At 45.1% G+C, this 25,853-nt stretch overlaps 1 protein-coding gene and 1 pseudogene across 2 annotated transcripts in view; both read right to left on the bottom strand.

Annotated features, from left to right (window-relative positions):
* UPP2 (uridine phosphorylase 2) overlaps positions 1-25,853 on the bottom strand; it is a 261,689-nt gene that overhangs the window by 215,925 nt on the left and 19,911 nt on the right. The gene's annotated exons all lie outside the window — the stretch shown is intronic.
* LOC115933833 (uncharacterized) lies at positions 9,300-9,413 on the bottom strand (annotated as a pseudogene).

The following is a 25,853-nucleotide window of genomic DNA, read 5'->3' as shown; positions in this document are numbered from 1 at the left end:
AAATAAGGTCATTGTAGATGTAATTAGATAAGCCAAGATGAGGCTGTACTAGCGTAGGGTGGGCCCTTAATCCAATGACTGATGTCCTTATAAGAAAAGGAGAGAGAGACACGGATACACAAGGGGAGACCTCCATAAGATGATAGAGGCAGATACTGAAGTTATATACCTGTAAATCATGGAACACCACAGATTGCCAGCAAACTACCAGAAGCTAAGAAGATGCAAGGAAGGATCTTCCCTATCGATTTCAGGGGAAGTGTGGCCCTGCTGACACTTTGATTTCAGACTTTGAGCATCCAGAAATAGGAGCTTGTTTTAAACCACCTATTTCATGGTAATTCATTATGGCAGCCCTATGAAACTAACACACCTACTGAGTTAGGAACTCATATATTAGGGCCCAGCAATCTGTGTTTATAAGTACCCCAGATGATTCTGATATATACTAAAATTAGAAAATCACTGATTCCTTCCTTCCTTCCTTTCATTTTTTTATAATTTCAACTTTTATTTCAGATTCAGGGGGTACATGTGCTGGTGTGTTTCATGGGTATATTGCATGATGCTGAGGTTTGGGGTACAAATGATCCCATCACCCAGGTAGTGAGCAAAGGGTTTTCCAATCCTTTCCCCTCTCTCTCCCTCCCTGCTCTAGTAGTCCCCAGTGTCTGTTGTTGCCATCTTTATGTCCATGAGTGCCTAATGTTTAGCTTCCACTTATAAGTGAGAACATGCGGTATTTGGTTTTCTGTTCCTGGATTAATTTGCTTAGGATAATGGCCTCCAGCTGTGTCCATGTTGCTGCAAAGGACATGATTTTGTTGTTTATGACTGTAGTATTCCATGGTGTATATGTACATTTTCTTTATCCAATCCACTATTGATGTGTACCTAGGTTGATTTCATGTCTTTGCTATGGTGAACAGCGCTGTGATGAGTGCATGTGTCTTTTTGGTAGAATGATTTGTTTTCTGCTTTTCTTTTTTTAAACAAGGTCTCACTCTGTTTTCTAGGCTGGAATGCAGAGGTGTGATCGTGGCTCACTGCAGCCTCAATCTCCCAGGCTCAAGCAATCCTCCACCTCTGTCCCCCAAGTAGATGGGACTACAGGCATTCCCACCATGCCTGGCTATATTTTTTTTTTAAGAGGTGGGGTCTCACTACATTGCCCAAGCTGGTCTCAAACTCCTGGAATCAACCGATCCTCCCATCTCAGCCTCTCAAAGTTTGGGGATTATGGATGTGAGCCATGACGCCCTGCCCTTCTTTTGGATATATACCCAGTGATGGGATTGCTGGGTAAAATGGTAGTTTTGCTCTTAGATCTTTGAGAACTCTCCAAACTGCTTTCCACAGTGGCTAACTAATTTATATTCCCACCAACAATGTATAAACATTCCCTTTTCTCTGCAGCCTCACCAGCATCTGTTCTTTTTTTTACTTTTTAGTAATAGCCATTCTAATAGGTGTGAGATGGTATCTCATTGTGGTTTTGATTTGCATTCATCTGATAATTAATGATATCAAGCATTTTTTATATGTTTGTTGGCTGCTTGTATGTCTTTTTTTGAGAAGTGTCAGTTCATGACTTTTGTCCACTGAAAGGAGCCGGGCACATTCCTCAGCCCCGGGCTCAAAACAAACAAGCCCAGTACAAACACATCCCATCCTCCCATCTCACCACATATCGCCATATATCTCTCAAACTTCCTGAGCCCAGTACAAACACATCCCATCCTCCCATCTCACCACATATCACCATATATCTCTCAAACTTCCTGAGCCCAGTACAAACACCACCAGGAAAGTCTCCGATAAGGAGACAGCCATTCAAAGTTTTACTGAAAAAGCGGGAACCAAAAGAATTTCTTTGTTCCCCTGTAACTCTCAGGCTATAAAAAGCAAACACTCACATTGTTCAGGGCCCTCTTGTATGCTGTGGAATGGAGGGACCAGGTTCGAACTTGTAGTAAAGATCCTTGCCGCTTGGCTTTGACTCTGGACACTGGTGGTCTTCTTTGGGGAACTAATGGTCTGGGCATAACATCTGGGGGCTCGTCCGGGATTCCCCAAGCCCACCAGACCCCTGGTCAACGGATCTGCTAGGATCGATCTACTGATAGGTGAGCTGGCTCGTCTCCATTTGTCTGTCTGTGTCTGTTCTGAATCCAAATCTGTGACTCGCGAGGTCTGAAACGAGCTGGCACAGTCCTGGCGGACGCGCTATAGGACAGCCAGCGGAGACCAGTGGGAGACGTCCCCTGGCTCTCATCTGATCTATATTGCGGTCTGAGCTGCCCCGGCTTGGCGGGCAGCAGCTGTCTCTGATCTGAGCTGCCCCGGTTTGGCGGGCAGCAGCTGTCTCTGATCTGAGCTGCCCCGGTTTGGCGGGCAGCAGCTGTCTCTGATCTGGGCTACCCCAGCGTGATCATGATCCAGGCAGCTAACTCTGACCCGGGCTTCCGGTGCGTGCTTGCGATCTGAACTGCCCCGGTTTGGCGGGCAGCAGCTGTCGCTGATCTGGGCTGCCCCAGCACGACTACGATCTAGGCAGCTAACTCTGACCAAGGCTCTGACCAAGGCTGCCAAAGTGTGCCTGCGATTAGATATCGTTAAGAAGTCAAATCAGATTTCCTTTACAGGGATTCAAACCCACATTCCTTTATAGGAAGAGACTACAAATTATTACAGGATGGGTAATACCCAGAGCACTCCCCTATCTCTCCTTACGAGTAATTTCAAAGAAGTTAGAGCAAGGGGCCATAATCTTGGTATAGAAATCAGGAAAGGAAAGCTAATTACTCTGTGTCGCTCCGAATGGCCTGCCTTTGATGTGGGGTGGCCACCCGAAGGGACCTTCTGACTTGCTGTCATCACTAGAGTAAAGTCCAAGATTTTCCTACCTGGGCGTGTGGGCCACTTAGATCAAATCCCATATATCCTCATATGGCAGGACCTTGTTGAGAACCCGCCTCCTTGGCTGTCCCCTTTCCAATTAGCCTCTGAACCCTGTAAGGCACTGGTTGCTCGACCACTAAAATCCAAGCAGCCAACTGCCCCCTCCATCCTGTTCTACCTGACAGCGGGGACCTACTGTTCACAGAACCCCCTCCGTACCTCTCCGGGCCCCAGGCCCCAGCCCCCCTGGCTGAGCTGCGGGAGGGAGCAGGCGGACGGGAGGCGGCCGGCACACACGGGCCCGCTGAAAGGGAAAGTAACTTTGAAGGGCCGGCGGGGCGGATGCGAGGGCGCACTTCGTGGACTAGCCCCCCTCAGCCGCCTGACTCCACGGTAGCTTTACCCCTTCGGGAAATAGGACCCCCAGATGACACAGGAATCCCCAGGCTCCAGTACTGGCCATTCTCCACCAGTGATCTGTATAACTGGAAGACTCAGAGTGCTCGGTTTTCAGACAACCCCAAAGATTTACTGGCTTTACTGGATAGTGTCATGTTCACCCACCAGCCCACTTGGGATGGTTGTCAGCAGCTCCTCCGAATCTTGTTCACCATGGAGGAGCGAGAGAGAATACAGATAGAAGCTAGAAAGCTGGTCCCGGGGGACGACGGTCAACCGACTGCCAACCCCGACCTCATAAACGCAACCTTTCCTCTGACCAGGCCAGCGTGGGACTACAATACGGCAGAAGGTAGGGGACGGCTACACCTTTATCGCCAGACTCTAATGGCAGGTCTCCGGGCAGCTGCTCGCAAGCCCACTAATTTGGCTAAAGTATATTCTATTCTGCAGGGAAAGACAGAGAGCCCAGCTACCTACTTAGAAAGATTAATGGAAGCTTTTAGACAGTACACCCCCATAGATCCAGAGGCTCCAGGAAGTCAGGCAGCTGTTGTAATGTCTTTCGTAAATCAGGCAGCCCCAGATATTAAGAGAAAACTCCAGAAATTAGAAGACTTGGAGGGGAAGCAGATTCAGGACCTCCTTCAGATAGCCCAGCGGGTTTACAATAACAGAGATACTCCAGAGGAAAAGCAATTTAAGGCCACTGAAAAAATGACCAAGGTCCTGGCAGCAGTGGTACAGAAAGAGCATCTACAGCCAGAGTACACCCAACCTAGGCAGCCCCCCCGGCATGATAATCTGAGCAAAGACCAATGTGCCTATTGTAAGGAGGCTGGCCACTGGGTAAGAGACTGCCCCAAAAAGAAACCACGAGGACAGGGACCTGGACCCCCTAGGTCTACACCCGTACTAGTCACTCAAGACGAAGACTAGGGAAGACGGGGTTCGGACCCCCTCCCCGAACCTAGGGTAACTTTGCAAGTGGAGGGGTCCCCAGTCCAGTTCTTGGTCGATACGGGGGCAACAGCCATTTAATTGGACAGACGAAGCCGAGTTGGCCTTCCAACAGATTAATACCACCCTACTCTCCGCGCCTGCACTAGGACCACCTGATGTTACCAAGCCCTTCCACTTATACGTGGATGAGAATAAGGGTGTCGCCAAGGCGGTAATAACTCAGAACTTAGGCCCCTGGCGGAGGCCAGTTGCCTACCTGTCAAAGAAGTTAGACCCAGTAGCTGCCGGATGGCCCCCTTGTCTCCGAATGATTGCAGCCATGGCTCTGACGGTGCAAGATGCTGATAAACTTGTCATGGGGCAAGAATTGCGGGTCGTTACTCCACATGCCATCGAAGGTGTACTCAAACAGCCACCTAATCGATGGATGAGTAACGCCCGGCTCACCCACTACCAAGGACTACTACTAAATCCTCTCAGGATAATTTTCCTGCCCCCAACGACCTTAAACCCTGCCTCGCTGCTGCCCAACCCGGACCTGGATGCCCCACTCCATGACTGCACCAAGATACTAGCTCAGGTGCACGGAGTTCGAGAAGACCTGCAGGACCGCCCACTTCCTGATGCCGACCTCGTCTGGTTCACTGATGGGAGCAGCTTCATGCATCAAGGCCAGAGGTACGCTGGAGCGGCAGTAACTTCAGAGACTGAGGTAATCTGGGTGGAACCCCTGCCCCCGGGGACATCGGCCCAGAAGGCCGAACTGATAGCGCTCACCTAAGCTCTTACCTTAGGGGCGGGGAAAAAGCTGACAGTATATACAGACAGCCGATATGCTTTTGCAACGGCGCATATACATAGGGCCATTTACAGGGAGTGAGGGTTACTGACGGCTGAAGGAAAAGAGATAAAAAACAAGCAAGAGATCCTAGCCCTGCTAACAGCCCTATGGAGGCCAGAAAAGTTAGCCATTGTACATTGCCCAGGGCATCAGAAACTAACTACTCCAACTGCTCAAGGCAACTTTCTGGCAGACCAAACTGCAAGGAATGTGGCGAAGGCTCCCAGCCAACTCCTTGCACTCCAGCTCCCTGACCCGGGCCCCCGGGACTTGCCATATTTCCCTGAATATTCAGAACAAGATCTCCAGTGGATTGACAAACTTCCCCTGAAACAAATCCAGAATGGGTGGTGGACTGATACTAATGACCAAACCATCCTACCAGAAAAATTAGGACAACAGGTGTTAGAACACATCCACCGAACCACCCACCTGGGGGCCCGGCGGATGATAGACCTGATCAGACGCTCCAAGCTCAAAATCAGACATATAGCTGAGACGGCCAGCAGTATCGTGACAAGTTGCAAAGTCTGCCAGCTTAACAACGCATACCCCCAATCTCAAGCTGCAGCAGGAACAAGGCTCAGGGGAACCAGGCCCGGTATCTACTGGGAAGTAGATTTTACCGAAATAAAGCCAGGAAAGTACGGGTACCGGTACTTACTTGTCTTTGTAGATACTTTTTCAGGGTGGACCGAAGCATTCCCAACCAAAAGAGAAACTGCTCAGGTCGTAGCAAAGAAAATTCTGGAAGATATCCTTCCCAGGTATGGCTTCCCCATCCAGATAGGGTCAGATAATGGGCCAACTTTCGTCGCTAAGGTAAGTCAGGACTTGGCTTCCATCCTTGGGGCAAATTGGAAACTACATTGCGCTTACAGGCCCCAGAGTTCAGGACAGGTAGAAAGGATGAATCGGACCTTAAAAGAGACCTTAACTAAATTGACTATAGAGACTGGCACTAATTGGGTAGTCTTTCTCCCCTATGCTCTGTTCCGGGCCCGTAATACCCCTTACAAACTGGGCCTTACCCCTTACGAAATCATGTATGGCAGACCTCCACCCCTGGTTCCTAGCTTAAAAGATGACCTGCTTAAGTCTGAAACAGAAAATGTCTCTGAATTCTTATTTTCCTTACAAGCCTTACAGAAAATTCACCAAGAAATCTGGCCCAAGCTGAAAGAGCTATATGAGACCAGTCCCCCACCGACACCCCATCCGTACCAGCCGGGAGACTGGGTCCTGGTTAAGCGACACCGACAAGAGACCCTAGAGCCCAGGTGGAAAGGACCACTCCAAGTACTCCTGACCACACCCACCACCCTGAAGGTAGAGGGCATTGCGTCGTGGATCCACTACACCCACGTCAAGCCAGTGGACCCAACCTCCGACCTTCTGGGGCCAGTCACGGCGGCGGCTGAAGCACCGGACACGTGGACTGTGGACAGAGCTAAGAACAACCCCTTAAAACTCACCCTGCGCCGGCAGCATAGCTCACTGCAAACATGCAGTTAGGTAGTCTAACTCTAACATTAGTCGCCCTAGTGGCCGCTGGGGAAAACATAAAGCCAGCTCCTAATCCCTTTGTCTGGAGATTCTGGCTTTATGAAAACCAAACCCACCCTGGGCAACCTCATAAGCCTGGGAAATTAGTGGCCAGTGCAGATTGCCCCTCCTCAGGGTGCAATAGCCCAATTTTACTAAATTTTACCGATTTCCCAGTAGCCAAACCAGTGGCACCAATAATATGCTTCGAGTATGATCAGACTGAATACAATTGTAAGCACTATTGGTGGCACCAAAGTGCCGGCTGCCCTTATAACTATTGTAACATCCATAAATACCAATGGTGGGGTGGAAAAGAACAGTTAGATCCCAGATGGCCCTTCCATCGCAGACGAGATAGAGACCTTTCATATACATGGATAGTTAGAGACCCCTGGAACTCCCGCTGGACCACGCCTCAACACGGGGCTGTATACTACTCCTCCGCCTCCACATGGCCTAGCAGTCACCTCTATCTGTGGCGGGGTCTAGTGCAGGTACGGCCCCTGGTCCATGGAAATATCCAGCGACAAGAAAACCGCCTGACACAAGACTTACGTCCTTTTTCCTGGTTAAAATTATTGCAAGAAGGATTAGAACTTGCCAACCTTACAGGACTTCACAGCCTGTCTGGCTGCTTTCTGTGTGCCACTCTAGGGCGTCCACTGCTAACCGCTGTCCCCCTGCCATGGGGATCCTCCACCTCAGCCCAAGCTAACAACCACCGAAACCTCTCATATGCCCCTATCCCTAACGTGCCACTATACCTAAACCCCAGTCAAGAAAAGTTTCCCTACTGTTTCTCAGGAACTAATTCCAGCCTCTGCAACATCACTGCAATGCCCCCTAACATCACCTTAAGGGCTCCGTCAGGCATATTCTTCTGGTGTAATGGAACATTATCTAAAAACCTATCAAGCCCCTCTGTTACCAACCTAATGTGTCTTCCTGTCACATTAGTTCCCCGGTTAACTCTGCTTACTGCCAGCGAGTTCCTAGGGTATACCGGTAACTGGACTAGTGCTGTTATTCACCCAGACCCTAGACCGAGACCTGCACAAGCCATATTTCTCCCCCTCATTGCAGGAATCTCCCTCACCGCATCCTTCATGGCGGCCGGACTGGCTGGGGGAGCCCTAGGTCACACCCTTATAGAAAGTAACAAGCTGTACCAACAATTTGCCGTTGCTATGGAGGAGTCAGCTGAGTCCCTTGCTTCCCTCCAGCGGCAGCTCACGTCCCTAGCACAGGTAACCTTGCAGAACCGGAGGGCCTTAGACCTACTCACTGCTGAAAAAGGGGGAACGTGTACGTTTCTAAAGGAAGACTGTTGTTTCTACATAAATGAATCAGGGCTCGTTGAAGACCGGGTCCAACAGTTACGCAAGTTAAGCACAGAAGTAAGAACACGGCAGTTTGCTTCAGCTGCAGACCAATGGTGGAACTCATCTATGTTTTCTCTGTTAGCCCCCTTCCTTGGACCCCTGCTGAGTCTACTATTTCTGCTTACCGTAGGACCTTGTGTTGTTAACAGAATTTTGCGGTTCATTAGAGAAAGGTTTGACACTGTACAACTCATGGTCCTCAGAGCCCAATACCAACCTGTAAACGCTGAAACAGAATCAGACTTATAAGACCCAAGATTGGCTCTAAAAAAACCTGAAAAGAAAAGGGGGGAATGAAAGGAGCCGGGCACATTCCTCAGCCCCGGGCTCAAAACAAACAAGCCCAGTACAAACACATCCCATCCTCCCATCTCACCACATATCGCCATATATCTCTCAAACTTCCTGAGCCCAGTACAAACACATCCCATCCTCCCATCTCACCACATATCACCATATATCTCTCAAACTTCCTGAGCCCAGTACAAACACCACCAGGAAAGTCTCCGATAAGGAGACAGCCGTTCAAAGTTTTACTGAAAAAGCGGGAACCAAAAGAATTTCTTTGTTCCCCTGTAACTCTCAGGCTATAAAAAGCAAACACTCGCATTGTTCAGGGCCCTCTTGTATGCTGTGGAATGGAGGGACCAGGTTCGAACTTGTAGTAAAGATCCTTGCCGCTTGGCTTTGACTCTGGACTCTAGTGGTCTTCTTTGGGGAACTAATGGTCTGGGCATAACACCACTTTTAATGGGGTTGTTTGTTTTTTGGTTGTTCAATGGTTTAAGTTTCTTATAGATTCTGGATATTAGAGCTTTGTTGGGTGCATAGTTTGTGAATATTTTCTCCCATTCTGTAGGTCTGTTTACTCTGTTGACAGTTTCTTTTGCTGTACAAAACCTCTTTAATTAGTCCCACTTGTCAATTTTTGTTTTTGTTGCAACTGCTTTTGAGGACTTAATCATAAATTCTTTCCCAAAGCCGATATCCGGAATGGTGTTGACTAAGTTTTCTTCTAGGATTGCTATAGGTTGAGGTCTTACATTTAAATCTTTAATCCACCCTCAGTTAATTTTTGTGTATGGTAAAATGTAGGGCTCCAGTTTCATTCTTCTGCATATAGCTAGTCAGCTATTCCAGCATCATTTATTGAATACAGAGTCCTTTCCCCATTACTTATTTTTGTTGACTTTGTCAAAGATCAGATGGCTGTAGATGCATGGCTCTATTTCTGAGGAGAACCACTGTTTCCTTTTTTCTTTTTTAAAAGTTTTTTAATGAAACCCTTCATGAATTTGCATGTCATCTTTGCACAGGGGCCATGCTAATCTTCTTAGTATATATACTGCTGAAGTGAGTACAGAACCACTGTTTTCTATTCTAGATCTAGACCAATGCCTCTCTCACATTTACATGCATGTGAATGAATTGAGGATTTTGTTAAAAGGCAGATTCTGATTCAGTGGATCTGGAGTAGGACCTGAGCTTCTACATTTTCCACTATGCTCTCAATACACGCCCAATATGCTCTCCAAGGACCGGACTTTGAGTACCAAGTGTTTAAATCAGTGCCATCCGGTAGAACTTTTCATGATAATGGAAATGTTCTATACCTCTACTGCCCAATATGAAAGTCACTAGCCACATCTAGCTACTAAACACTTGAAATGTGGCTTGACTTAGAATTAAATTTAAAATTTTTATTTCTTTTTTTTTTTTTAATTTAATAGAGACAGGGTTTCCCTATGTTGCCCAGGCTGGTCTCAAACTCCTGGGCTCAAGGGATCCTCCTGCCTTGGTCTCCCAAAGGGCTAGGATTACAGGCATGAGCTGCCACACCCAGCCAAGAACAAAATTTTTAAATGTTATTTAACTTAAATAAATTAATAGCTACATGCATTATATAGTACAGGTCATCAGTTTCCTGTTTCTAGTCTTAAATGGCATGTTTTGCAAAGCTTTCGGGGCTCTCAACTTGTTCATCTTGAAATGTCCATAATTTGATAGTCAGGACTGGTGGTGTTCCCTATGCAAGACTGTGTGTGCTCAGCAGTATATTAGGAGCCACTGGAGAGCATAAAATAAATAGATTGCAGGGTCTTTGCCCCTGAGGAACTTCCTGTTTATTAACCAGCTCTCATTGTGTTTTCTTCCAGTTTCTGCCAAGCCTGAAAGTGTTCAATGTTAAAGGGTGGGGGGAGGAGGAAATTAAGCAATAATTAGGAGAGATGATGCTTGGCAGGGGCTTTTTTATCTCAAGGCTACCAGATTTTGTTCATGGAATTTGAGAACATGAGTGATTTGCATATGTTGCATAAATTTGCATCTTGTATTCAAGAGACCTGACTGCAAGTCTATGAAGTACAATTTAATTAATTAGTGGAACCTGCTATAGCTGTATTCAGAATAGAATTCATGGCATAACACACATGAAATTGCTAGCTGTTGACAGCAATTCAGGAGATCCCAGACCAGGTCAGGAGACCAAAAAAAAAAAAAAAAAAAAAAAACAGAGCAGAAGAGGTTGACAGTTAAGGGGGAAGAAAAGGTGCCAGGACCTTTGTAATCATCCCTGACCTCTGCCTTCTGTGCACCTCCAGCCTTTGTATATAGAGTCATTCATTTCCCACAAATGGCATTATGTAAAATGAAGTTGCACCAAAGAATGGAATTAGACCTCCTGTGCCCACTAGTGTCAGTTTCCTTATCTTTGGCATACCCCATACTTCCTGCCTTGCTTGTCTGCCTACAACTGAACTCTGCATGAGTGTTAGCACATAGTTTAAAAAAGGAAAGATAGAGTGAATGAGAGAATGTCTGAAGAAAAGAAGTGAAGAGTCAGGTAGTTTTTCCTGCTCTCTCTTCCCTTCTCTTTCTTCTCTCCTCTACTAAGCACCTACTCAATATCTGCGCCAGGTCTGTGGTGGGCCTGGGGGATACAAAGTTAAAGTAACACAGGCTTCTTGTCTCAAAGGAGCTCAGCACTGCAGCAGGGGAGATGGACATATGAGCAGCAACTTCCATACTGTGCATAGCAAGAAAAGATAAAGGCGTGTCCTAGGAAGGGGACCCAGAGGAGAGAGAGATGCCTCTGTTGATGTGGAGAGGTAGTGGGGAAGTTTTCACATAGGAAGAAAGGTAAAGGATTTGAAGATAGAGAAAAGACTTAAAGAAAGAGAAGGACTGTGGTGGAACAGAGAGAACAGCATGTGCAGAAACAGCACGACGTGCTTAGCGTACAGTTAAGTATCAGAAATGTGAAGGGGAGGAGGGAGGTCAGGGAGAGGTACAAAATCCAGAGCAGCCTATAAATGCCTTATTAACTTGCTTTCAGGCGCCAAGGGAATGGAACTAAAGTAGAGTACTTTAGACCATCTTACCTAGGAATGAAAAGATGGTACCGACCCCAGCAGCAGGGCTAAAGGATCTTTCCCTCAGGAGCTAAGTCCTCCCCTCCTAGCATCTCTTGACCGATGTTAGCTGTAGATCTGCCCTTAACATTTCCTACTTGTGCCCCTTTCTAGGAGAACTTGAATTCTATTATGACCCAAGTTGACTAGAAATAGGCATCTGTATAATATATCCTCTATTTTTTGTCTGTAACCAAATATACCCACTGCCTGCCAGGCAGCCCACAGAGGTCAGGTGGAGCTGAAGGGTCATCCTGAAATGGTCGTGTTCACCACTTGAATGATTCCCCTGATTCTCTCCCCTCCCCATCGTGTTCGTATTTACTCCTTCTTTCTTTTTGGAAACTCAGAACCAAATGTGGCAACTGCGTATAGCCCCAGAGATACTAAAAACTCACCTGCTCCCCCACCACCTCCATGGCCAAATCTAGGAGCCATGGAGCTACCCCTCACTGCAGAGCTATTGGGATGGCATAAGGATAGAGACTGTGTCTAGTGCCTCCTCCCACCTCGCCCATGTAACTCTACACTCTGTGGGAGAACTGGCTGCCATATTTCATTGATCTACTACTAAATGTTTTAGAAAAACAGAAAGCACAGAGTATACAATCACCAATTCATACCTCCTCCTCAGCTTAAGAAATACATTTCAATCTTGGCTGGGCGCAGTGGCTCACGCCTGTAATCCCAGCACTTTGGGAGGCCAAGGCGGGCGGATCACCTGAGGTCGGGAGTTTGAGACCAGCCTGACCAACATGGAGAAACCCCATCTCTACTAAAAATACAAAATTAGCCAGTCATGGTGGCACATGCCTGTAATCCCAGCTACTAGGGAGGCTGAGGCAGAAGAATCACTTGATCCTGGGAAGCAGAGGTTGTGGTGAGCCGAGATCGTGCCATTGCACTCCAGCCTGGGCAACAAGAATGAAACTCCATCTCAAAAAAAAAAAAGAAATACATTTCAAATTCAACTGAAGCTCTTCTGTTTTCCTAATTAATTACCTTCCTTTCCTTCCTCTTAAGAAGTAATCATTATCCTGAATGTGGTATTTATTATACCAAATACTTGTATTTATATGATACTATGGTATATCGTGTTGTTTTAAGTATTTTAATATTTATAAAAATGTTATGCCTCAAAATGCCATCAACAACCAACTCTGTTAGTTTCTTGTGTGGGAAAGCTTCTGAATTGTGCGGTCTTGCCCCTCTGGACCCTATGGCTCTATCATAATAAAAAGATAGCTTTTGGCAAGACTATCTTATGCTATTGATCTACATTGTCTCATATTTTTCCTTTATTCTTGTATATTCTATGAATATGGTGCTGTCCTGTCATTTAGTTATTGTAATGTGTGTGAACTGCTGGGGACAGACTGATGTGAGTGCAGTTCTTAAACTTAAAAAGCCCTAGACATCACATTTGTGGTGTTTAAAGTATTAGGAACAGCCCTACAAACAGGGGTTGATTGTATTGAATATTCTTCCTGCTGAGCCCACCTTGTGATGGTGGTTGCTTAGGGATCTTGGAGCTAAAGAAATGGCTAATCATTCAATAATGGTCCTGTAATATTCATCACCCATGAGCAGTTAGTAAAGAATGACTGTAAAGGTAGAGTTAGGCTACTAACAAGGAATTTATGTAGATGTGCCATGTCTAGCCTGTGTTCTGGAACTATAGACATGAATAAGGTATGGTCTATTCTCTCTGGAGGCTCATAATTGAATAAGGAGTATTAATAAGTGAACGATTGCAATTCAGCATGGCAAATGCTAAAATATACATATGTAGCAGCTATAATAGGAATAGAGTAATAGGGAGAGTCAGAAAGTATGGTCAAAACCCCAAAAAAGTCAGGTATATAATATGTGCATATTTTGTATATACATGTAAACTCTAACTATGAGGTAATAATCTCTGGTCTATCCTTATTACCTGTGGGGATTGGGCAAGTTACTTACAACACTCAGCCTGTTTCTTCATCTGTGAAATGGTGACAATATCTAGTAATATCTAGTAGTGTTGATATATGGATTAAATGAGATAATCTAAAAAAATGTTATCCAGTGATATCCTGGTAAATGTTTAACAACAGGTTGTCTACGAGAAAAAAGACAATTTAAAGCATCTGCCAATTTCCATTCTTACATACTCCCACCATGGCCAAATTCAAATGACCACATTGTGTCAGTGAACAAGAAGTTAGGAAGAGATGACCCCAATACATGTGAGCCAGCTCTGGCACCCCACTGATTTATTATGTTCTTCATTAACTTGATTTTTTTCCTCAACATTATTATATTTGAGATTTGTTCATGTCGATACATGCAGGTCTAGGTGTTTTTTTTTTTTCTTTCACTTCTACTGCTATGTAGGGTTGATTGTATGAACGCACCAAAATTTATTTTTCCTGCCAGGCACAGAGGCTCATGCCTGTAATCCCAGTGCTTTGGGAAGCTGCAGTAGGAGGATCACTTGTACTCTGGAGTGCAAGGCTGGCTTGGGCAATGTAGCAAGACCCCTTCTCTACAAAAAAAAGTTTAACAATTAGTGGGGTATGGTGGTGGACACCTGTAGTCCTAGCTACTCTGGTGGCTGAGGCGGGAGGATCACTGGAGCCTAGAAGTTTGAGGCTGCAGTGAGCTATAATCACACCACTGCACTCCAGCCTGGGCAACACGGCGAGACCCTGCCTCAGAAAAAAGTTAATTAAATAGTTTGTTTTTCCTTTTTTTTTTTTTTTTTTTGATGGATATTTAGGTTGCTTTCGATCTGGGGACACTTGAAAATAATGCTGTAAAAATCATTTTTGAATGTACTTCATGGTGCACAGGTGTAAAAGATTTCCCAAAATCAGAGTAGAATTCATGGGTTTTGGACATACATGTTCCAACATGAGTAGATTTTGCCAGATTTTCCTCCTAGGTGGCTGTGATGATTTACTTTCCCACTAGTGTATCAGTGTTTCCATTACCTTCATTTTCTCCTGTTCTTAGTTTTGACAGATGTTATAAAGTGAATTGTGTCCCTCCAAAATTTACATATTAAGTCCCAACCCCCAATGTGACTGCATGTGGAGACAGAGCCTTTATGGAGGTAATTAAAATAAATGAGGCCATAAGGGTGGGGCTTTAATCCTGTATAATTTGTATCCTTATAAAAACAGGAAGAGGCCTGGTGCGGTGGCTCACGCCTGTAATCCCAGCACTTTGGGAGGCCGAGGCAGGTGGATCATGAGGTCAGGAGATCGAGACCATCGTGACTAACACGGTGAAACCCCGTCTCTACTAAAAATACAAAAAATTAGCTGGGCGTGGTGGTGGGTGCCTGTAGTCCCAGCTACTCAGGAGGCTGAGGCAGAAGAATGGCGTGAAGCCGGGAGGCGGAGCTTGCAGTGAGCCGAGATTGCACTACTGCACTCTAGCCTGGGCGACAGAGCAAGACTCCGTCAAAAAAAAAAAGAGGAAGAGACACTAAAGCTCCCCCAACAACTCCACCCAGCTCCCACCCTCTCCCCACTATGCGTACATAAAGGAAAGGCCATATGAGGACACCGTGAGAAGCCAGCCATCTATAAGCCAGGAAGGGAGCCCTTACTAGAACCCGAATTTGCCAGAACCTTGATCTTGGACTTCTAGCCTCCAGAAGTGTGAGAAAATAAATGTCTCTTGTTTAAGCCACCCAGTCTGTGAGATTTTTGTCATGGCAGCCTGAGCAGATTAATGCAACAGACTTAAAATTTTGCCTTTAAACAGATGTAGTTTTTCTTTATTTTAATTTTAGAAACTCTTTGTTTCCTTCTAATCAAGCCTCGACTCTTACCTAGTTTAAACAAACTCCCAAACTGACCTCTTCCTTTATAACCCACCTAATTTACTTATTCCCAATTTACTTCTTTTGAAATTGCTCCATTCAGGCTGATTTTCTCAGATTCCCCAAATATACCATGCTCATTCTTATCTCTGGACCTTCATTAAAGCAGCTCTGCTTGCCCGGAATACCCTATCATTTCCCTGGGCATATCAATATCTTGCCCATTTTTAAAATACACAAGTCAAATCCCGTTCTCCAAGAGTTAGGACTCCTTCTGGGTCAAATGAAAGAAAATCCAAACCAAACTTCTATGGCACAAAAAGGAAATTTGGTTTTACGAAAAACAGAACAGCTTGCTTCAGAGATGCCAGGGACCTAGACAGTGCTATTAGGTCCCTCTTCTCATATCCAGTCTCACTTTACCCTGCACTGGATGTATTCTCTCCTTCTGTAGACATCGTGCCTCCATACTGAAGGACCAGCACAGGGCCACAGAAAGCTCCACACTTACAACATCTTATGCGTAACCCACAAAAGACTTCCTCTCTCCCACCCTCCATTTGTAATATCCTGGCTACGGGGCGAGAACGGGGGAGTTTTCATTGGCCTGATTTGGACCAAATGGCATTTTCTTGTTCAATCATTCCATCTAGAATGGTGGGGTACTATGATAGCTAAGCCCAGGGTATACGCCCACATCTGTAGCCAGGGAGGTACAGTATTATGACTGTCAAACCCATTAAAACCACATGGAGTGTGGAAGATCAAATCTCCTTGCTGTGGTCTGAATGTTTGTGTCTTCCTAAAATTCTTACGTTGAAACCTAATCCAGGGCCGGGTGCGGTGGCTCACGCCTGTGATCCCAACACTTTGGGAGGCCGAGGCAGGCAGATCACTTGAGGTCAGGGGTTCGAGACCAGCCTGGCCAACATGGCGAAACCCCCGTCTCTACTAAAAATACAAAAATTAGCCAGGCATGGTGGTGGGCGCCTGTAATCCCAGCTACTCAGGAGGCTGAGGTGGTAGAATCGCTTGAACCCAGGAGGCAGAGGTTGCAGTGAGCCAAGATCCTGCCACTGCACTCCAGCCTGGGCAGCAGAGCAAGACTCTGTCTCTAAAGAAAAAAAGAAAGAAAGAAAGAAAAAGAACGGAAACCTCATGCCCAACATAGTATTAAGATGTGGGGCCCTTAAGAAAAGGTGCAGGTGAATCATCTTGAGCCTTGGAGTTTGAGACCAGCCCAACACGGCAAAACCCCGTTTCTTTTTTTTTTTCTTTCTTTTTTTTTGAGACAGAGTCTCACTCTGTCGCTCAGGCTGGAGTACAGTGGCGCCATCTGGGCCCACTGCAACCTCCACCTCCGGGTTCAAGTGACTTTCGTGCCTCAGCCTCCCGAGTAGGGATTACAAGCGTGTGCTACAATGCCTGGCTAATTTTTGTATTTTTAGTAGAGATAGGGTTTCGCTATGTTGGCCAATCCTGAACTCCTGGCCTCAAGTGATCCACCTGCCTTGGCCTCCCAAAGTGCTGGGATTACAGGCGTGAGCCACAGCGCCTGGCCACAAAATCCCGTTTCTACAAAAAATACAGAAATTAGCTGGGCATGGTGGCTTGTGCCTATAGCCCCAGCTACTGGTGAGGCTGAGGTAGGAAGATGGTTTGAGCCCAGGAGGTCAAGGCTGCCATGATCTGTGATTGTGCCACTGCACTCAAGCAGAGAGCAAGCCCTCACCAGATATCAAATCTACTGGTGCCTCAATCTTAGACTTCCCAGCCTCTAAAACTGTAAGAAATAAATTTCTGTTAATTATTAATTGCCTTGTCTAAAGTGTTTTGTTATAGCAGAATGGACTAAGATATCCCTAAAGAAGGGTCCTTGACAGACACAAATGACAGAATCTATCACACGCATTATCCATGAAGCTACCCCATTTCTCCAGCCCTCACAGCTCCTCTTTACTTTTGAATTGTTATTGTATCTATAGCATCTCTCAATTATCAAAGTATCTTTTGTTTTATGCTAAATCATAATCGTGTTAATATTAGGAATCATGTCTTCACTTACCATGTATCTTTCACAGTCATTTTTTTTTTTTTTTTGAGACAGAGTCTTACTTTGTCACCCAGGCTGGAGCACAGTGGCGCAATCTCAGCTCACTGCAACCTCTGCCTTCCAGGTTCAAGAGATTCTTGTGCCTCAGCCCCCTGAGTAGCTGGGACTACAGGCACCTGCCACCATGCCCAGCTAATTTTTGTTATTTTTTAGTAGAGATGGAGTTTCGCCATGTTTGCCAGGCTGGTTTTGAACTCTTGACCTCAAGTGATCCACCTGCCTTGGCCTCCCAAAGTGCTGGGATTACAGGTGCGAGCCACCATGCCCAGCCACCTTCACAGTCCTTAACAGAGAACTGAGTATGTATCAGACATCTGACAAATACTAATTCTGAGAACCTGTGGCCTGCTATTTCTAATGGAAGCAGATCTTTAAAATCCACTCCTATTGACTTCAATTGTAATTTAGCTGAAATTTGAATTTTGAAGCTACAATGCAATTTTGGAGATATCATGGCCAAAAATGTATATGGTGCATAGCAGTTTAGAAAATACTCTCACATTCTATGATTTTCACAAGCAGACAGAAGGCAGGTTCTGTCCCGTAGGAAACTGAGATTTACCCATCAATGCATGTAATTTTTTTGCCCAAAGTAGACTGGCTGGTGAGTAGCAGAAACAGATAAGCCACAGTTTGACTGGGCCTTGGGAGAAATTTGCCTTTTGTCACCACCCTATAGAGGGCTGAGTGTTCTGGCAGGTATGGTGAGAGACTCTTCTAGAAATAGTGCTCTAGGGGGTTGCCTCCAAGAAGCTCTGATTGCCCTCCATCCTGTGAGGGTTCCATGAATGAATCAGCCCATGGAAACTCTACCTACATTTGGACACTCACTGTCTGGAACATGTGTTTGGAGCCTGGAACCAAAGCATCTCTGTGGCCCCGAATGTTACTGAGGAGAGATTCAGCCCACATCTAAATGCCAGATGATAGAAGCAAGTGGCCAAGCAGTGCAGGCATTTTTGCCAAGTTGGAATGGGAGCAAGTGTGACTAAGCCAATGGGACTAGAGGTGGCAAACAATTCGTGTCTGGTTGGAATCAAGCACTGTGTTGGTGATAACACTTCCAGAACAGGCAAGGGTGACCATAAACTTGCGTTCCAAGGCACCCTGCAAAGGAATGAGCTGTATACGCTCATGCTATTTAACAGAAATTCACCAATGAGGCCCATCTTTTAACGTCAGCTAGAACAGCAATGTCGACAATGGCATCACCAGGCTTCCCCTGCCTGCTGCTAGCCCAGCAGAAGCTTGTAAATGCAGAACTTTCGGGCCCAGACGTCTTGTTTCTGTTGCTTTTGCCAGAGAGCTGCTCCAGAGGGGGGTTGCATTGTGTTATAATCACATGGTTTGCAAAATGATAGTTAAGAGTCTGTTAGCATTTCCACCCCAAACCTCATATTTTCAGCTGCTCGGAGTGACTCAAATATAAGAATTCTCTTTAGGCTGAAATTTGGCACACAGGGTCTCAGGCCCAGCTGGGGAGCAATTTCAACCTTTCTTGGGACCGGATTTCAATAACATCCATTTGGCTGTTTTTGAATAACAGCAGAAGTACAACAGAAGAGAAGTTAGCATTTTTATAGCAAAATGTTGCCATTGTGTGACTCAAGAATTGGTGTTGAGGGGTGGGTGGGACCCACCCTAGCAACTCCCAATAAACCCTGGCAGGTGATTAGCCTTCGAGTGGACTAAGCATGTATACTTTTCTTAAGTATATATTAAAAAGCCCAACTGCTAGTCTGTTGTTCAGAACAGAGGAGAGATTTTGTTTAATAACATATTGTGTTTTTGAAAAGCAAAGTTGACTCAGGAACAATGACACATACCAGTGGATACTGAATTTCTACTACACCCACTCCTTGGTGCAACTGGGGCAGTGGCAAATTGTAGGATGCAACTGAGTTCCCAAATGTACAGGAAAAAACTGCGAGGGGGCAGGAGAAAGGGAGGGGAGGGTAGTGCCATGACCGCAAACATGATATGAGGAATATTCTTGATGATCTAAGATCTCAGATCTGGTCCTTCCTTCTGGAAGGAAGAAGACATCAGAACTCAGTTCCTCTTCTGCACCTCCCCACTCACTAATGACAATGCATCAAATTACAAATGACAGATTCCAAAAAGGCAAAATGATACCAAGCTTGTTTTTTTTTAATGAAATATTCCAGGAAAAAAAAAGCATAGAGAATAATAAAAAACACACTCATGTGCCCACCACTCAGTTTATGAAATAAAACATTGCAAACATAGGCCAGGCGCAGTGGTTTCCGCCTGTAATCCCAGCACTTTGGAAGGCCAAGGCAGGCGGATCCCTCGAAACTAGACATTTGAGACCAGCCTGGGCAACATGGTGAAACTCTGCCTCTACTAAAAAATAAAAAATTTGCCAGCGTGGCAGTGTGAGCCTGTAATCCCAGCTACTTGGGAGGCGGAGGTGGGAGGATCACTTGCTCTCGTCTTAAAAAAAAAAAAAAAAGCAAATACAATCAAAGTCTTATCTGTGTATTTATCAGCATTCTTGATGATTTCCTTGTTTTTTGTTTCTTTTTTGCTTTTGAGATGGAGTCTTGCTGTGTCACCCAGGCTGGAGTGCAATGGTGCGATCTTGGCTCATTGCAACCTCTGCCTCCCAGGTTCAAGCGATTCTTCTGCCTCAGCCTCCCGAGTAGCTGGGATTACAGGCGCCTGCCACCATGCCTGGCTAATTTTTGTATTTTTAGTAGAGGCGGGGTTTCACCACGTGGGCCAGGCTGGTCTCGACCTCCTGACCTCAGGTGATCCGCCCGCCTTAGCCTCCCAAAATGCTGGGATTACAGGAGTGAGCTACTGCGCCCAGCAATTTCCTTGTTTCTTAATACAAAGATTTATTATTGTTCTCTTTATATAGGATGTTATATCTCCAGTTTGTATTTCATAGGAGTAATTATCTATGATTCCTCCTCCTCTTCTTTCTACATTATTCAGATTTACAGAAATTCTGTTTAAATTTATGCCTTTTCTTTCCAGAAGTTCCTAGTTTCCATCACTGAGTGGTAATCAGCTATAGCAGGTTTGCCAATGTGGAATCCAAAAGCACCTTTCCTGGTTAAAGTCAAATGAAGACGATTTTCCTCAACCTCTGCTAAAATGATACCCCAACATACCTTAAGAATCTTCTGACTGTTACATTATAGGGATTGATACCCACAGTCTCTAAATTCTAGACTTTATATACTTTCTGCTACATCAAAGTGCCTTTTCTGCAGTTTAGGAGACTGCCCCCTGCTGTAACCATCAGCTCTATCCCTTCTGTGCTGATCAACATCTTTGCAAATAGAAACCTTGATTTACAAGCCCCTTGTATTCTGCGTAAGCCACCTCCAGTTCTATCCTGATCTCCTAACCATGACCTCAGGGAGAGCTTCTAACTATAAATAAAGTGGTTTTTACCAACTCAGTCAATTCTCAGATTTAAAGATACATTGGTCCCAGTGCAGCAGGCTATAGAAGTCATGGTAGTTTCCCCTCTAGAAGCCATCCCCACCTATTCTTGGGCCATAGACCCCTGATTTTGTTCAGGCATCAGGTAGCCACATGCTTCAGGAAAGCTGGGTCCTTCTCCAGCCCCAGAGCCAAAAAACCAGCACTGTATTTCAGTTAAGAGTCTGGTCTCATGATTCCTTCATAGGCTCTTGTGTGACCTTAGGTAAGTTACTAAAACTTTATGTGTCTTGGTTCAATTCCTTTTGTCAGGGATTGTTATAGCTGACTTGCTGGGGTTGGCAGAGTTAAAACAAACAAACAAAAAATCTGAGAACTTGTTAATGCTGCTGAGTCACTGAATTAACCAACCATAGAATATATGCTCCCCGAAGGCAGAGATTATTGCCTGCTTTATTCACTCATACATCACCAGCACCAAAAACAGTGCCTGGCACTTAGTAGGTGCTCAATAAGTACTGGTTAAATTGCATTGACTTGAATCTCAGACTCACTAAATTGCAGGCAAGACTTTTTGTTATGTGACATAATAAATACCCAGCCCAAAGCATCTTGATACATTAATACCCTTTGTCTAGTCAGTACCATTCTTTCCTAGGAACTGTCCCCTCCACATGTTTACAAATATGGCAGCGATGGGAGCTGAGTTAATACGTTGTGACCCAGTGGCTACCATTAATTCATTCAGGGGTGGCTACCTGACCCAAATGGGATCAATCTTAACCCTTTCCCAGGAGTTTGGAATTAGACTAAGACTCATGTCAATCTTGCTGCTGTTTGAAAAGGAAGAAACATAAGATGTGGCCTATTGGCAGTTGTGTTTCCCATGTGCATGCATGAACACTGCAGCAGGTTAGCTGGCAGCAAGCAAAGAAGGAAGCCAACTGGCAAAACAAAGACAAAAGATGGACAGAGAGTGCTTGTGGTATTTAAGTGTGGTTAAGTGCGACCCACCTACATTCCAGTTCTTGGAGTCTGGGAAACACGTGGATTTTCTTATGATAGTCTCTTTTCTCCTTAGGCTATTTTGAGTTGGGCTCCTGTTAATTGCAGAGAAAAGATCCTAAGAGGTTTTTTGTTGTTGTTGTTTTAATTATAGTTATGAATTCTGAGTAAACCACACCTTACTTCCTGTAACTATTATATGCACCCATGAAAAGTAAACACTTTAAAAAAAAACAGGGCCGGGTGCGGTGGCTCATGCCTGTAATTTCAGCACTTTGGGAGGCCGAGGTGGGCAGATCACGAGGTCAAGAGATCGAGACCATCCTGGCCAAGATGGTGAAACCCTGTCTCTACTAAAAATACAAAAATTAGCTGGGCATTGTGGCATGTGCCTGTAGTCCCAGCTACTTGGGAGGCTGAGGTAGGAGAATTGCTTGAACCTGGGAGGTGGAGGTTGCAGTGAGCCGGGATTGCACATCTGTACTCCAGCCTGGTAACACAGAGAGGTTCTGTCTCAAAAAAAAAAAAAAAGAAAGAAAAAAAAAAAGAAATGCTGAGGGACAAATATAACCCAAAACATAACCATAAAACCTTTGGAAATGTAAACGAGAAACAAACTCTGAGTACACTTGTCTCAAGTCTACCTTTAAGCCATCCTCTACAGCCCTTGCACTCCAGTCCTCTTATTTTGTCCATGCAAACATGGTGACCGATGAGATTCTTCACTGTTTACAATGGTGTGCTCCACTATCATCCCCTGGTTTTTCCATGTGGCAAACTCCGTAACTGGAAACCCTTTCTATTCTAGCTGTTTAGTACATAACTCCTAAAGTTCTCTCTTCTCGTCAGCTTTAAGTGACTTCATGGTTGGTTTTGCTTTTATTTTTCTCTGAGGTTTCAATGTACAATTCCAGGAACTAGCTATCTCTATCAACCTGAAACTGTGCCTGGGTTCTACATTGATAATTTTTTACTAAGCCACAGGGACCATCTGGTCTAAGGTCATGACTCTGTTTGCCATTTGTGCAGCTGCCTGCACATCTGTAGGTTCCGATGCATTCTTTTATTATTGTCTGCTTTCTATTGCATGTTGTCAAAGGCCTGGGGACTGCATCTGTTTGAATTTTGTCTGTAGGGCTCTGAACATAGAGCAGTGTGTGGTTGGGAACACAGAAAACATTACTTTCAGCAAACTGGATTCATAAAGAGTCATGATGAATGGAAATGATGAGGGAGATTTGAGCCCAGGAATAGGGACTGGATTTCCTATTTACCTCCTCACTAACAATGATGCTTTTAAATGTTCTCGCTCTGAACAACTTTATCAATGCTTTGAGCTGAGACCCACTCACATAATGATTATTTCCTTGTAAGTACTTATTATTTAGTTGAGTTAGCTGTTTCAATATGAAGTTTTTATACTGGTTTTTAGAATTGTTCACCATACATTCTCTTTAACATGTATTCTCTTAGTCTCTCTGTCTCTGTCTCTCTACACACACACACACACACACACACACACACACACACACACACACACGCGTGTTCATTTGAACTCAGATTTTAAGGCTGGGTATATACTTGGCCAACATCTTCAAGGTCACTAATGTTACTTCTTGCCTCTGCTGTGTGGGAGCCAGAGTGTGAGTCATCAGGGTGAATAATGCCTCTGTAATACTACCAGATTGTGTTTGTCTCCACTTCAAAGCTCTTAGTTTTAACAGAATAGTATTTCTCCATCCCGCCCACCCAAACAGCAGTCTAGATGGCTGAGAGGCAACAGTTATATGAACAGTAGTATCATTTCCATAGGATGGGCTACTCCCCACCCGACCCATATTCCTCAAAAAACCTGCAGGACCCTTTATAGAAGTTCTCAGGCAACATTCTAGTCAGGTTTTGTTGACTAGAGATTACAGCTCATCGCCTCTTTTTTTTTCTTCTTTCCTTCCTTCTTCTTCCTTCCTTCCTTCCTTCCTTCCTTCCTTCCTTCCTTCCTTCCTTCCTTCCTTCCTCTCTCTCTCCCTTCCCTTCCTCTCTCCCTTCCCTTCCCTTTCCCTTTCCCTTTTTGAGAGGGAGTCTCACTCTGTCACCCAGGCTGGAGTGCAGTGGCGCAATCTTGGCTCACCATAACCTCTGCCTCCCGGGTTCAAGCGATTCTCCTGCCTCAGCCTCCCGAGTAGCTGGGATTACAGGCGCTACCACCACACCCGACTAATTTTTTGTATTTTGAGTACAGATGGGGTTTCACCATGTTACCCAGGATGGTCTCGATCTCCTGACCTCATGATCCACCAGCCTCGGCCTCCTAAAGTGCTGGGATTACAGGCATGAGCCACCGTGCCTGGCCTCCTTCCTTCCTTTTCTTTCCATTCTTTTTTTGCCTCACATAGGTCTATAAATCTGCCATTTCTGATCCATCTTCAGTGATCTTTTTTTTTTCATAGTTCACTGCAGCCTTGAACTCCTGGGTCCAAGCAATCCTCCCATCTCAGCCTCCCAAGTAGCTTGAACTACAGTTGTGCACCACAGCACCTGTTTTTCAGTTACTGCTCTTCCCTTTAGTCTTTCACTTTCTTTTTCATTCACCAAAGACTTTATGACTGAGTTTGTCAAAAAAAAAAAAAAAAAAAAGAGAAGCAGTGAAAGGAAGAACAGAAGAAAGGAAGCAAGCAAGCAAGCAAGACAGACAGACAGAAAGAGAAAGACCAGACATGGTGGCTCACGCCTGCAAGCCCAGCACTTTGAGAGGCTGAGGCAGGCGGATTGGTTGAGTCCAGGAGCTCAAGACCAGACTGGGCAATGTGGTGAAACCCCGTCTCTACAAAAAATACAAAAATCAGTTGGGCATGGTGCACTTGTAGTCCCAGCTACTCAGAAGGCTGAGGTGGGAGGATTGCTTGAGCCTGGGAGGTTGAGGCTGCAGTGGGCTATGATCATACCACTGCACTCTAGCCTAGGCAACAGAGCAAGACCTTCTCTCAAAAACAAAAACAAACCAAAAAAAGTCTTTAAACCCAAGAATTAACTCCCACTTCCACAGCCTCCCTGTGGCTCCTCTCACAGGAACACTTTATTTTAAAAGTCATGTGACTCTGGTGAGACTACAGTGCAGAGTGGCCATGATGGAAAGTATAATAGTGGAACTGCTACCATTGAGCACCTAATCACAGTGCCAGCTGGTTTACACACATATTTCATTAACTCCCCAAAACTGAGGTAAGCCTTATTATCTTTTTTACCCATGAGTAGAGTGAGGTTCAGAGATACTCAATAACTTGCCCAAGATCATAGCCATTATGCAGAAAGGAGGAAAATAACCAACTCTGTACGGTGCCGAGATTCATGCTTTTTTTGGTGGGGGGAGGGGGGCTCAGTTGCTTGGTGAGAGAGGAGATATTAACCTGTCTAGACTTCCTAGTTTTTCTATGTCCTGCCTTTCTTGCTGCAAATTTATGGGATAACTTGAGAGTATAATTTTCTCTGATCATTCCTATGTCACTTCCCAAAGCATTTCTCATTGTCGTCAATGGTATCTGGGTATATTTCCCCATACTCATGAATAACATATCTTAGAAATTTTGCCAGTCCTCATTCATGTCCTACACGTGTTAATCAAATGTCTTCTAGGCCTAGGGTAATGGTATATAATCTATCATCCAAACTGGGACACTTTTGAGATGAAAAACAGTGCTATTAATAATTATGCTGGGCACACTGGGATGTATGGCCACCCATTTAGAACAAACTATAGTCAAGCTAATGTCTCCTATGGACAAGGAGGGTATGAGTAGAATAGTCCAGCCTTAACTAGACAGAGAACAGAGGTTGTGAGGGAGAGAAGCTAAATCTACCAGATTCCAACCGTTTTGTCTCACTAGCAGTTGTTGTATTTCTGGGCCTGAGTGTGTGTGGTGAAAGAAGGAAGGTAGCTGAAAACCTCTCAGAATTAGAATTATCACTATCTCCATTCCTTAAGAAAGTGGTGCTCAAACTTCAGTGTGCTTAAGAATTACCAGTTGTTTTTAAATAAAATGCAGATCCCTGAACTATATGC

This window comes from Gorilla gorilla, chromosome 11 (genome assembly GCF_029281585.2).
Source record: "Gorilla gorilla gorilla isolate KB3781 chromosome 11, NHGRI_mGorGor1-v2.1_pri, whole genome shotgun sequence".
Classification (NCBI taxonomy): domain Eukaryota; kingdom Metazoa; phylum Chordata; class Mammalia; order Primates; family Hominidae; genus Gorilla; species Gorilla gorilla.
This window is presented reverse-complemented; position numbering and strand designations above follow the sequence as displayed.